Source organism: Lissotriton helveticus, chromosome 3_2 (genome assembly GCF_964261635.1).
Source record: "Lissotriton helveticus chromosome 3_2, aLisHel1.1, whole genome shotgun sequence".
In the NCBI taxonomy this organism is placed as follows: domain Eukaryota; kingdom Metazoa; phylum Chordata; class Amphibia; order Caudata; family Salamandridae; genus Lissotriton; species Lissotriton helveticus.
Window position 1 is genome coordinate 192279809 of NC_136062.1, and position 15063 is coordinate 192294871.

General features: G+C 42.6%; 1 protein-coding gene across 2 annotated transcripts in view; it reads left to right on the top strand.

Moving 5' to 3' along the window:
* The window catches only part of BBS4 (Bardet-Biedl syndrome 4), a 566073-nt gene that overhangs the window by 101782 nt on the left and 449228 nt on the right, over window positions 1-15063 (top strand). The window lies entirely within an intron of this gene.

Below are 15063 nucleotides of genomic sequence, written 5' to 3' on the forward strand. Positions count from 1 at the left end.
AGCCCAGCTACAAAGGGCTATAAGGCTATTAAAACATTCTGCCACTAGAGGGCAAAATGCTCTAACAAATAAAACAAAGGCTTCAGGGAGCAAAGACAATCATTGGAATGTTGGAGCTCTTGGCTTATACCATCCATTATAACCCCGGAGCAACTCCATTGTTTTCAAAGGAGCTCCCAGCATTCCAATGTTCTAATTCGCATTTAAAATCCTCTCTAACCACACAAAGACTCCCACTCTAGAACCCTCGCTGACGATAGTAAAAGCCAAACTAATTCCCATGTTAGCATATGGCTCCGAAGTCTTCCCCGGGAAGCTGGGCTCCTTTCTGAACAAATTACAGTGTATGGTGTTCAGAGCATTATTCAAACTCCCAATGTTACATGATCAACTCCTGGCACAAAAGGCCTTCACCCTGAAATATTTACATGCCAATCGTGCTGCCAAAGTAGGAACCCTGAAAAATCTAATCGGGCAAGAGGCATCCAAAACAAATCATCCAGTCCTTCAAAACCCTTGGACCATCATCCTGCACGATGCGCTAAAACTGAAAACAGCCACCGCTCTTTGACCCAAAACCTCCCACACCAAAACTTTAAGAAGGCATGAAACAGAGCAACTGAAAAAGCATAATGATGGCCAGAGAGCATGCCCGACAAAGGCAAGATGCAAAAATATCTCAGACACAAATATTGCCACAATAGGATGGGAAATTTCTCATCCTTGGTTCTCTTACCGTCCAGCGTCCAATGAGTATCGGCTACGCGGTCACTTTTGGGAGAATTTAGCTCACTTTCTCTGCATCTGCACATCCTTAAACGACGATTGCCGGAAGTTCCTCCAGCCCTGCCAAATGTCATGCATCAGGCGTGACGCCAAGGCATTGCAGTGCTGGTGTCCGCATTACCGCAGTAAATGCATTCGTCACGCATAGTTAGGGACTCTGGACCACCCCCAGGCATGCTGTAACGAGCTGCAACAGCGAGCTGACTGTGCTATAGAAAACGTGCCTGTATCTGACTGTGAATAGATGGAGAACCGGAGCGCATCCAAGCGAGGCTGTCTTTTGCAGCTTGTCGTCGTTGTGTTTTCGAAGCGCTGCCCTGTGTGTGATTGCTGCATGCAGGGTAGTGGCCTCCTAGGAGGCGGGCGGCCGGTCTCTAGCCGCCGGCGGTATGCTAGGGTCTCTTTCCTGAAATTCGTGCTTTTGAACATGTAAGAAAAGATTTGGGAAAAAATTTAGCGTATTCGACCTTTGACCCTCATTCGTTCTTATTCTGTCTCGTCTGGTTATGTAGCACCCTGAGCAGCTGAACTAGCAGTTACATATTACGAAACATCAGATGCCTCCTGGAAAAATCGAGTTGTATTCTGTGCATAAGCAGGAGTCACCTTTATACAACAGCAAATGGTGAATAATTATGCATCAACAAAAGGGTGCATTTAAACATTTTTTTTCTTTTTGTTTTTCTTTTTTTGGTAATCCTCATATACCATTATTGGAAGTCTTGATGGGAGACTGACAACCTCAACGCCATTTGGTCGTCCTAATCCGGCCCTTTTGTAGTTGACCAATAGCGAAGTGGTCGGCCTGATCCCTCAAGTAGCCTCTGCTTTCCCATCCTTACTCCATTTCGCATTATTGTAGGAGCCCCATGTTACTATGGAGTCAAGGGAACCAGCAAGGCCCCAGATAAATCATTGGAAAACCAATCATCCAAGTTGCCAAGCCTCTAGGGCCGCACAGACTTTAACCAAACTTGTGGGATCACATGCCAAATCCGACTTACTGGTAAAGATAATTTGTCGTAAGCAGCTCGGGAAGGTGGGGGGTGTTGGGTCCTTCCAGGCTCTGCAGATTTCGCGCCTTGCTAGGAGAATAACATAGAAGACAAATTTGGTGAGGGGATCATTTACATTATAACCCACACATAGCCCCGACAAGATGGTAGTTGTGGTTATCGCCATGGGCGCTGAGAGGACCTCTTCCAGAAAGTCGCTAATCTTTTTCCAATAGTCATTTAGTGCAGGGCAATCAGCGCACATGTGGACATCGTCCGCATCCGGGTAGCAACATCTCGGACAATGATATTCTAAATTGGTAAATTTCGCCAGCTTCTTTGGAGTTATGTAGACCCTGTACATAGTATACAGGTGGTTTCTTTTTAGCGTCGCAGGTTTGACTACTGATTGTAAGATGGTGAAGGAGTCAAGCCACAAGTCACAAAAATTTCCACTGGACGTGGTTAAAACATTATTCTAAAGTTTATTTAGCTCAGGTTCTGTCACTTCCTCATCCTCGAGCAGCGCTGAATAGCAATATGTGATTTGACTCTTCCACCTTCCGCTTCTAGTCACTGCGTCAAATTTAGAGTTTGGAATATTATTGCCCACAGTTCTGGTTGACCACCATCCAGATAACTGGTAATATTTAAACCTTGTGAGTGTTCCCCCCGTCAGATTAGCGATTAAACATTTGTGTCTGACGCACTATCAAAGACTTTTTCATCATTTATATATATATATATATATATATTTTTTTTTTTTGCAGAGTTTTATATAGCGCGAACTAGAACCGAACCGAATCAGTTATCAGAGCGCTTTACATAGCACCAGTAACGTTACATGAGGACACACTTTCATTTTAGGCACGGGGAGATTAAGTGATTTGCCCAGAATCACAGGGGTTTTTTGGCGTCGTTACCGAGACTCGAACCCAGATCCCCAGGTCCGAGGTCGAGCGCCTTAGCCGTTAGACTAACCCCTCAATTTATATTTTGAATTGAGATTGTGAGCGTTCTGCATCATCAGGTTTAAGGTTATAATTTATTGTTAATTTAGGCAGCAATCGCTGCATTTTGGGCTTTCTACAATTGTGTGATTATCACTTTTCCTTTGCATTGTGCTTGGTCTTAATTTCACGTAGTAAACATAGTGAATGAACAGAGTATAACTGCAGAGAGTCACGTATTTCTTTTATTTCTTGGCTCACCTTGCAGTTATGTGTTTCTAGATTAACTCCGCCGCTTGTTTAAAATGATTGTTTCCACCTGTGTTGTTTATTAGAAGTTTGCTGACTATCACTTTGTTTGGAGGATAACTTTGTTTGTATTAGGGATGGTAAAATGGGCCGCTAAGTTGCTGACGTTGTCCTGAATATGCTGATTTCCACACTGGCTCTTCTCTCTACACATATCGTAAGTCGAGCATTTGCTTAAGTTTAGCTTATTTTTAGTTTTCATGGATGCTTTTACTCAGGCCACCACTCAGCACGGGCGAGATGATTGGCAGAGCAGTTCGCCGTCGCTTTTTGCACCCTCAGTTAGTGAACTTTACTTCAATTAGTTCTTAGAGTTTCTTGTTGGTCAAATAGGTGTAATTTCTGATATTTATATGTTTCATTGCTTGATTTTTGCTCGCGAAAAAGTGTCACTCATGTTCGTTGAAATGTCACTCACAATTAGAATGAAATTATTAAAATGTCACACATTGCAATCTGAAACCTTGGCAGCTATGTTCCTCTGTCATACATTGATTCAACAAGGGACCCTCACAATTCAAGCAGCTGTAGATTATGTGCTCAACAACCCTTACCCTCAAGCCATCTGCGGCCTGGTCATATTCCTGAGCAAAGCTGACTAAATACGAAGAGCCGTCACTCCATCGGTTACTTCTAGAATCTAAAATTCCATTCTCTCGTTTCATCTGCATTTTTCATTTCGTATAAATGCGCTAAGTACCTTTCGACATGTAATAAAGACGAGCGCTCACTATGAGCGCACTTTACCACCTAAAGGCTTTAAATTTGACTTCTGGTTTCATGCTACAAACTTAAGAAAGACCAGGGCAAAATGGTCTCAGCATGGAACGAGGTCATGTCTCGATGCACCGGCATTTCAAATCTCCCCATAATAGGAGAAATGGCTGACTGAGATTCAAATGCATGAAACCATTTTCAGTTTAATATACCAAAATTATCAAAACGCTCAGGGCAACATATTGATTGAACTCTGAATGAACTTCTTTTAATAATGAGGAAATTACTTTTTTAATGCTTTAATAACTGATGCCACAGCAGTGAACGCCACCTTTTTTAGACTGTAAAGCAATACTATATAGTGATATCCATCTGCAACTTGCACTTCATTACTGGGTTGAATCATGCTATGTTACGGCTTAGGCACCAGGCATAAGTGATGATTCTCTCTTTTTTAGTTTGACCTGTTTTACAAATCGTGCAATGGCTTTTATTACACATTTGCAATGGCTTTTATTAGCTGAGCATAAATAAATAAACTTGAAACTCATGTAGTTTAGAGGAAAGACCCTTGTTTGGTGTAGATTTACCTCTTTGTACTCTCGCCATCTTCTCTATAGGAAGATTCATGTTATCACAGATTTCTGGATAAAGATGCACGAGGAACATTAACAAAATGCACACAAGGTCACTGGTGTCATTTCCTTGTGCTCCATTACACAGCTGTAGTCTACAATACATACTGGATATTTACCCAAGGAGTGAACACTTAGCAATTAACCAGTAGAAAGAACTAGACTTGGGTAGATATTTAGGACAACACTGTGGTCTCGGTTAAAGGGGCAAGTGCTGTTCCGTTGTGGCCCAGTAATTGACTTACCTACACAGACACTTAGATACCCATTCACACACTTGCACACTCACTGACCGACCCACTCCGACACTGTTTCACCCACCCACAGATCCAATCAGACACCCACTCACAGACAATCTCACATGCACTAATAGATCCATTCAGACACTCATGCACCCACTCACAAACTTGCTCAGACACACTCACACCCAGTCACAAACACACGCAGGCACTCAACCACCCACTCACAAGACCACTCACATACAGCCACTCACAGCCCCATTCAGGCACTCATGCCCTCACAGACCCACTCAGACACGTACACCCACTCACAGACCCACTCAGACAATCAATCAATCAAGCTTTTGCTTCAAGTTTAAGCTATTTTTATTGTAAATGACAATACCTTTTATGTATGTTTTAAAAACCAAAACATAAATAAAAGGCATTGTCATTTACAGGGCCAATAGTTCAGAATCGCGTAAATGCGAGACCTATTGCATTGTAAATGCTTGTTTTTATTAAGTTTCCTTTTTTTTTTTTAACCAATTAGGCCATTGTGTTGGTTTGTTTCTACACTTTAATATCTACTAGTGCTTATATACTTAACACTAATTTCTCTGCAGAATAGCCTACTTGTTAGTTTCACAGCTACCACGGTTTAAGCCTAAATTTGTCATTTAGACTGCCTTTAGTTCTAGCAAAATACTAGATTACTAATTTGTTAGGATCGTTTTACTAATAAATAATCCTGAATCTCAAAAGGCCTCCCTGTTTAAATGTGTAACACCCAAAGTTTGGTGCTATTTTTCATGGTTCGTTTAGTGCAGGACTCTATACCGATTTAAAGAAGTGCAGGTCTACAGTACTCTAACCTCCTCCGCTGATAGTGAATCCCTTAATTAAATAAAAAAAGTATATTAATTATGGCAATACAATTGAGGAGCCTAGTGGAGTGTAAGCATTTATAAATATGTATATATGTAGAACGGCTGTGTATAATAAACTGCATAGGCATGCTTGTTCTCAGTGTTCCGAGTTTGTGTACACATGTCTAAGACATCCGAGCTTAGGTCTTTGTTCGTTATTGATGAGCCTAATTTACCTGTGTCTTCTGTTTGCCTCGCTACCTTTAGTAAACAGTTCATTATTAACATGCATCTAATTACAAATTATTAAGAGAACTCATCAGGTATGCGTTTTAGAAAGTTAAGCTGTTGTACACGTGCCAGGCGCATTTTTCCTGGAACACCAAAGAAAGCGCTGCCACAATATTGACAATAAACAAATGAGTTGTCATCTCGGATTAGTATGATCCATAGTTGTTTCAGCACTTCTCTAAAATATGAATACACTTCCTCGTGGTTGTTAGCATTGTTGCAAAGGCAGAAAGAAGAGATGAAAACTAACATTCTGCCTGCTTCAGGTGAAGGGTATGTAAATATTGTTTCCTCCCATTCATGATTTGAAAACTCAATTATAATATCGGCTGGTGGAAGCAGCAGCATGGAGCTGTTATCTCGGCTTCCAGCGCAATTATTATCTGTCAAACCCGCACGCAGACCTCCCAGGTTGCAACCAATCAGCCCTTTTGCCCCTGTTTCTTTGTTGTTGTGCCGTACTGCCCAGTAAGTATGGTCTTGTGTCGCAATAATCTCCCAGACAAATGCTAATTGCTCTATTGACAGCATTACCGTACATTTTTGACACCTCATTATTGCATGTTGCTTGCTGCTGAATTGTTATCATTCAGAAAGGAAGCCAAATGTATTCCTATTTTTTAATTAGCTTAAGCAATGGAATGGGATTCAATTGTAGCTGAGGCGAGGTGCCCGCGTCCAGAAGCAATTCATAACAAGCTGTTGCCATTGCGCAAAGGCAGCCGCTTGTTTAGATTTGCATCGCGCTTTCACTTTCACTTTACAATAGCTGTCGCCCCACACAGGACTCGCGGGGGCGGCAGCTATTGTTAAAGTGATAGCGCGATGCAAAAATAAACATGCAGCCGCCATTGCCAGGGGCGACTGACAAAACATAGTGCCTACCCACTTATGAAGGAGACCTTGTAACGCCGCAGGTAAAAGATCCAGTCCTGATGGGCAGTCACAAAATACAGGGCGGTAACAAGGCGGGACTAAGAAGCCTCGTATTGAATCGGAAGCCAGCGTTTACCATGGACAATGACAACAGCCAATGAAAAATATAGGCGGGGCTTCCATAGCACTTCAACATCTAACTCTACTACAATATGCCTCGCAGAGTGAGCAGCGCATGCGCTGCAACGCTAGGCTCGACCTAAAAACAACTGGGATAAAACAACAAAGAGGTCTCCACAATTGCAATATCATACATAAGGTTAAAAACGAAAACAATAAATATTGCACACGATAATACGATGCATAAGAGATGAATACATATAAAATTAAAAAATTTGTTTGTAGAAGTTCAGTTTAGATTCGATTAAGTGCAAAATAACAATTGCCAGATATTTAGTATGTCAATTAAAACATGAACGAATTTCTTCTCCTAATTACACATTTGAGAAAGCATATGCAGGTGCAACTGGAAGAAGGGGAATCAAGGTGTTGCAGGAACACAAAGGCTAATCTCCAGGATCTAATCCCTTGCGTGCATATAATAGGGATTAAAAACCTATTAGTAAGGTCAATATAAATTGACAGAAAAGGGTAAAATGTAGCACACTTTGTGGGAGGACTCGTCACATGGGCATATCAGGAATTTGTGGCACTCAAATTATCCAAGGGGGAAACCAAGCTGCTACATCACAAAGCCTAGCCAAACCGTAGTGAATAGTGACCAGTCCCAGGAACCCTCAATCCACTCTAGGTATGGCTCCAGGGATGGGGTAGTTTGAGTCTCCTCATACTCTTTAAACTTTTTTTTATTTTTTATTCAATGTCCTCCCCATTGGCTGTCGACCTTTTCTTGAATGCAGATTTATACAAATATATCCATTTTACATATAGACAAAGGGTTGGTAAAAAGGGACGGCCTGCCTAATTTCTTGAATTCAGAGTTAATGTAGTCGAACCAATGGATTGTCATACCTTTCTTGCACATGAGGCAATCATTGATAATCTCTCAATTTAAAGAGGCATGTGGGTTCGCCCAAATAGAACACCACAGTCAGGAGGGCTAGTTTTGACATTATCCTCTGCGAACTCCATTCAGAGCTCCTGGTGTAAGATATGAGGGGAGCATGACGATGGAACACCTAGCAGTCACCTAAGCTCCCTATTTTGTTCCACCTGGAGTAAGGTTATGTTTGAATATCCCCAGGTCACTGCACTTATAAGTAAGAGATGGAAGACCGTTCCTCTTATAGAGTTCCTGAAGAGGGACAACCGTTTTTCCCCCATACATTTAGCCAGGTTAAAAATAAAACCTACGGAGCTTAAAAATGTCTGGTTTAGTCAGGGCCCCAGTTACCTCCGGCGTCCATAACTAAGCCCAACTATGAAAATGTCCTCAGTCGGGGCAAACGGTTGCCCATGCAGAAAAATTCTCTGCATCTTGTATTTTCTAGGTTTGAACACCATGGTAAAAGTATGCAATTGATTTGTAGCTATCTCGGGTTCAAATTCTTAGAACAGCACATTATGGACGTTTGGGGTTCTGTATAATAGAACCGCATCGCCTGCATATAACAAAACGGGGACCCTTTTCCTACCACTGGCTCCCTGTGAGGAAGCGAGTCCAGTTTAAAACACTGTGTACTATTCATAAGAGCTTGACAGGGGAGGGTCCAAAACATATGACCACTATTTTTCAGCCCTACGTTCCCGGACGCCTTTTGCGCTCCAGTTATCAGCAGCTACTGCAAGTACCCAGAGTAAAAAAGACTAGACAAGGTGGCCGTGCATTAGCTTATGCCGGACCAATACTCTGGAACTCGCTGCCCCCGGAATTAAGATCTCTTTCCAGCCACTTGACCTTCCGGAAAACTTTAAAAACTTACCTGTACCCTACTAATAATGCCCTGTAGTTTCCCCTTAGGCTGGACATTCAATTTATTTGGAACCCTTCTTGTTACAGCAATAGCGCGGAGATACCCCTTCGGGGGTCTAGTCTGGCGCTTTACAAGAATATAAAATAAATAAAATAAATGGTCGGAGCACCTTTAGCTGTTTCTAAAAAGGCTACACCAAGGACAGCTATCTACATGAGAAACATATTAGTGGCCAAACCGCAACTCTGCCTCACCCCTCGCCCAAGTTTAAAGCTGCCCGTCTGTTCTCTAGACTGTATGAACCTCACAGAAGCTGATAGATCATAATGGAGAGCTCTCAAAAACTGCACCAGGTCTTCCTCCCCCTGAGGTCAGTTAGAATCTCCCAGAATTTGGACCTGATCAAGCTGTTGAAGGCGCAAGAGAGGTCCATGAAGGCCAGCCAAATGGTGCCCGGCCTAGTGACAGTATACTTACTGACAAGCAAATGGAGGTTTGGGCGTTGCTCTGTCGTGCCAAGACCCTCACAGAACCAATACTGCACCTCCAACAGCGTGTCTGATTCCCAAATCTAGGTGTGGAGGCAATCAAGTACAGATGTTCCCTCCAGTTTAATAGCTGAATCCAGCAGGGAGATTGGTTGATAGCACCCGGAGGACTTCAAATTGCCCTTCTTAAATTACAGTAGAGTGCCAGCTCTGCGTAAGGCCCACTTTACAAACTGCATTAAAAACATTACAGAGGAGGAGAGCCCACAAATCTGAGGCTGATTTATAGAGGTTCATGGGGGACTCCATCGTGGTCCGGGCCTCTATTAGGCGGACTCTTATTAATTGCCTCCAAGATTTCACTACATGTAAATTCCAAGGCTAGTGGGAATACCACCTCCTTCTCTTCATATCGGTGGTCAGTACTCAAACAATAAATCTCTTTAAAATTATCTACTCGGGCAACAGTGGGTAAAAGAATTTTTAACATAACATAACATAACATAACATTGGGCCAAACAGATCTGATAATTTCTACATCCATCCAGAAAGGCTAAGTATGCTTCAACCTAAGCCTGCAAGCACTAATCAGATTACCCAGGCTTCGGTGTGCAGTCCTTAATCCTGGTGCGCATGACTGCCTTGTACTCCGAACTTCATCTACATATTTTGAATGGATCTCTGGGTATCTCCTTCAGAGCATCATGGAGCAATGAAGTTGCTTTCCGGTAGGCCTGGTTAAACCACTTGGCCTGGTTAAACCACTTGGCCTCTAGGGGCCCGAGTCTGCAAGGCTTCAGTAACAATCTGTTAACCTCCTGGTTCAGCAGGATGAATGAGCTAGCCTTCTCCCTATATTCAGCCAAGGTGTTAATTATATTTTTACATTGTGTTAATGCATTGAAGCACCAGGGGCAAATAATTTAAACACAACCTAACCAGTAGAGTGTGTATGTTAGTGTTTTTCGAAGCCAGACACTGACCCTGGGTCTTAACTGTGAGTAACCCCACAATTACACTCATTTTTTCCACTCAGACACTCGTGTACTCACTTACAGACCCACTCATACTCTCTCACACCCACTCATAGACCTACTCCGAGACACATACCAACTCACAGACCCACTAAGAGACTCACACCCACACTCAAAGACCCACTCCGACACTAATGCACTTACTCACAGACTGAATCACACACTCATTGGGGCACTAGCAAACCCACTCGGAAACTCACTCAGAAACTCATGCACCCATTCACTGACCCGCCTAGACACTCATACACCCAGTGAGACACCCACGCACCCACGCACCCACTCACACACCCAGTGAGATACTCATGCCCTCACTCACACACCCACGCAGACACTCATGCACTCACACACCGTCCTATTCAGACACTCATGCACTCACACACTCACTCGCAAAGGTTACAGTTAGGAAATAACATTACAAAAACATAGAAATTCACTTAAACTCAAAGGTTACAAGGGCGTTATAATAAGGGAATAGTAATTAAAAAATACTTGGAAATTCACTGAAAAAAATCATAGTTACAGGGACGTTCTAGTTAGGCTCAAATTACACTAGTACAAAACAAGTGAAATTCAGCAGTTATAGTCAATTGACCTAACTATAATTTATGCCCCCGCAGTGCACTGCTTATGACCTCACATATTATATCACTCATGACATTGTCTGTAACATCATTCATGACATTTCAAATGACAACACTCATGACATCAAACAGTGATTGTGAGTGTTTTCTAGAAGTTCCTGAGTACTAAACATCATACCAAGGTACCACAAACATAACATTAGTATGCTTTTTGTACTACTAATGAGTGATTCCATTTATTAACATATATTATGTGAGTGTTGCTGTGTGTATCTGTATGTGAGTGTGTCTGTGAATGACTGGGTGTGTGGGTGACTGTGAGGGTGAATAGGTGGGTATGTGAGTAGCTGGGCGAGTGAGTGAATGGTTGTGTTAGTTGCTGTATTGATAAGTGAGTGGGTGTGACAGTGGCTGTATGGGTGAGTGAGCGACATAGTAGAATTAAAAAACAATGTTTATGCCAAACTGACCTTTATGTTAAGTGGGCTATTATTTGGTATTAAGAAACAAATGTGGAGACAACGGGAGCTAGTACCCCATAACCACTAAGACATGTTTGTTTCTGCCTATTGGCTCATACGAGTCTGTGGCATTCGTCAGGATGAAAACACAGGTTCCTTGCTTAGTACACACCATGGTGCATGCCACTATTAAAATAAGGCTGACCTTTGTCGACCCTCTCAAATCCTAGGCCCCATGGCACCTGCAAGACAATAATACTACAATTGTATTATATAATTTCTTATAGGCTGACCAGCAAGGACAAGTGAGCATCAAAAGCATGCAGCATTCGCATGCAATGTGAGTGTGGCACTAAACTCGTGTATTGTACGTTAACAACTGGCATACTGTGAGACCAGCTCACATCCTTTTACACTTAATTTGGGTCTTCTGGGCCCTATGGAGGAAAGGGTAAGGAACTCCTGTAGTCACACACTATATAAGGGAGAAGAAAGTAAATAAAATATCAAGCTAGCTCCATTCTCGGAGAATTACATTAAATGGGTTGTGCTGTGAGAGGATCATTCCCCTTCACTGCCACTAACCCCTTACTTCATCAAGCTGCATAGTGGCTACAATTATGAATAGATGCCTGGATGTCGTATAATCTACCTTGAGACTAAATAGCAAGGAGCCCCCAGAATTTCTGGCATACCATTGGACTGACTGGGAGGAGATGCATGGGAAGGGGTGCCAATAATGTCTATCAAACCTTTTCCCAGGGTATAATATGTACCTTTCTTCATTTAGATACCTTTTTGTCCATTTGTGGCAGTCTGTGTGCACTTTTATGCCCTTTTAAATCTCGATAAGTATTGGTGTCATCCTGCCCAGAGCCCTTGAGGTGGGAGCTGATTTGTTATTGAGACACGTATATCATATCTGAAACGTGCTAATTATACCCAAGACCTGATACATAGGTGGGTGAGCTGGGAGTGGTGATAGTAGACGCATCCACATCTCTAACTGATGCTTATTAAATGCGCCTCTGTTTCTTCCACTAACTTGAATGTAAGTCTGGATCCGGAAGAACTAGGTTGCTCATGATCCTGTTGGATGGTTGTCACTCATCATGCATCACATCACATGCTGACGCGATGGGCCGTAATTGGTCCATCCCAACTGGGACGATATGCCATCTCCCTTTGCAAACATGGCAGCCTGATGTGAGCTGCATTACCAGGCATTGACTAAATGGAGTTCAATGATGCGACACACGCGTCTAGTGAATAATTGGCCTACATCTAAGAACAGCTGAGGGTGGTCATTCCGCGTAGTAGCGGCAGCTGCGACGACGCCCACACAAGTGCTGCCGATTAGCCGAGTGACCTGATTGAAAATAACACGTTTGATTGCAAGCAGCCACGCAGGTGATTCTCCCACCAGCTCTATGAGCACAGCTGCACAGAGTTGAAGGAAAAGAGCCGCCTACCAATCAGATGGGGGGAATTTTGATATAAAAAGCCAGTTTCAAGTAGACCCCCTTGTTCATCGGGAGGAAGAAGCCAGTGCCAGTAGGTGAACTGATAGGAATGCACCTTGATGTAGTAGGTGAGTAGTGGTGGAGGGAAGAATCCTCTAACAGCATAACTCGTTTGATGTAATTGTCTGAGAATGGAGCAAGCTTGATATTTTCTTTATTTTCTTCTCCCTTATATAGTGTGTGACTGCAGATGTTCCTGAGCCCTTCCTCCAGGGGCCCAGATGACCCAAATTTAGGGTTAGAGGATGTGAGCTGGTCTCACAGTTTGCCAGTTGTTAACATATGATACACAAGTGCAGTGTCACCCATACATTGCATGTAAATGCTACATGCTTTTGATGCTCGCTTGTTCTTGTTGGTCAGCCTATAAGAAATTATATAGTACAATTGTATTATAATTGTTTTGCAGGTACCTAGGGACCTAGGATTTCAGAGGGTCGACAAAGGTCAGTCCTATATTAATAGTGAAACGCACAGTGGTGTGTGCTACAGAAGAATCCTGTGTTTTCGTCGTGATGAATGCCACAGACTCGTATGCGCCAACAGGCAGAAACACTGTTGACGGTCTTAATGGTGATGGGGTACTAGCACCCCTTGTCTCCACATATGTTTTTTAATACCAAGTGGTATCCCAATTAACATAAAGGTCAGTTTGGCTTATCACATTGGGTTTTAATTCTACTACTATGTCACAGGTCCTTTCCTAGCTAAAAGTGCCTCTGTGATTCCCGGGTGTAGGCCAGCTCTTCACCAAGCCGGATTTTTTAAGAGCATGGGGAGTCCAATGATGAAGCATGACACCTGGTGGTGTGGGAGGACATCCTGTCACATTTTTATGTATGTCCAGAGATAGGCTACTCTTAGGTGACACATTATTTTGAAAATTGTCTTGTGTTGTGTATAACAGTTGGGTAGGTTAGCCAGATTTGGGAGAGATCAGGCTTTGATGCTGACCATTGCAGGATTCTATCGGGAAGGAGTGGGCGTAAATGATGAAGCTGACTTGCTGTCATTAATGTGTTGTTTGATCTTCTGTATTTTTTTCACTGAAGATGAGATTGATGGCATTGAATTTTTCTGTGTATTGATTAATAGGTGTGTCCGGCAGGGTATTGATTCAGTGCTTGATTGTCTCGAATGGCGTTATGCTTCTGTTGGTGGCTTAGTTGATTGTGTAGTACTTTGCTATGGCTGATGTGATGAGCAACTGCATGTTGCATGATGGGACGTCAGTAGTAAAGTGTCCTCTGGAGTCAATGTCTTTAGAATACCAGAGTTCTGAAGGCTTTGGGTTGCACTTGTATGTTGTAATTGGAGTGTGGATGATCACCTATCTTTCCCAAAAATAATGGTATTTTTTTCAAGAAGAAGTATTCGTGTCGAACGTGGAATTGGTAAGGTGAGAGATGTGTTCAAGCTTTAGGTTGTCGGTGGAGAAGTATGAAGGTGTGATCTTCAATTTTGTGTTGGCCTTGGTTTATTGGTAGCACGATGAGCAGAAAGATAGGGATGGCAAACTGGTCAGTCCAGTTCAGGGGTGTAGGTGTTTTGTATTAGATTGTTATTGGTGATGTTGAGCAGATTTGGTCGAGAATGTAGCCTTTGGAGTTTGTTGGTTGTTTGACTTGTTGTATCACATTGAGTGTATCAATGAAGTTGAAGACGGCACACTATCATTGCATCCTTCAGTGTGGAAACCAAGCTCTGGGAGTGCCGGTACATTGAAAATGTTACGGTCACCTTGAATAGTCTTGTTTAAGAGAAAACCGTGATTTCAGCACACTGTACTGTTTCAGGAAACGTGGTACCTGCTCCTGATCCCCAGCCTACCTCTGCTGCATGGTCTTCAAGAAATCCCTCAAGATGTTAGAACCCTTATTAAAATACTAAAACAATCACATTGTGCCACAGATCTTTGTCCATCAAATTGCATCAGTAGCCCTTTCACTGCCCACTCAAATATGTCATAAAATGCGGTGAAATGCAAAGCAACCCTGGCAGCGAAAGAGGTAGATGTGTTTATGAATTGCTTTAATTCATGACTGAAGTTCGAAATAGTTTGTTTCACTCTGGAATGATCCTGGAATTATAAGAAAACGTATGAATGACTCCATTGACGAACAAGGCATCCCTGTACTAAATAGACTATTCCCTAAGTTCCGGTGAAGCTGCACATCTTGGAAAAGCCTGCAGCAGTTAATTAAGATTCTTCTTTTGAAACAAATCTCTATCTAGGTAATTACTGCTATTTTGTTTACATATCCCATTGTATATTTTGTTTAGAGATGCCACTGTATGTGATTTATTAGGTCTCGCCTGTCGATGCGCATGCGCATCGAGCAAGCGAGACTATAGGGGCTCATCCACTCTTTATCCACACTGCAAGGAATCGTGGC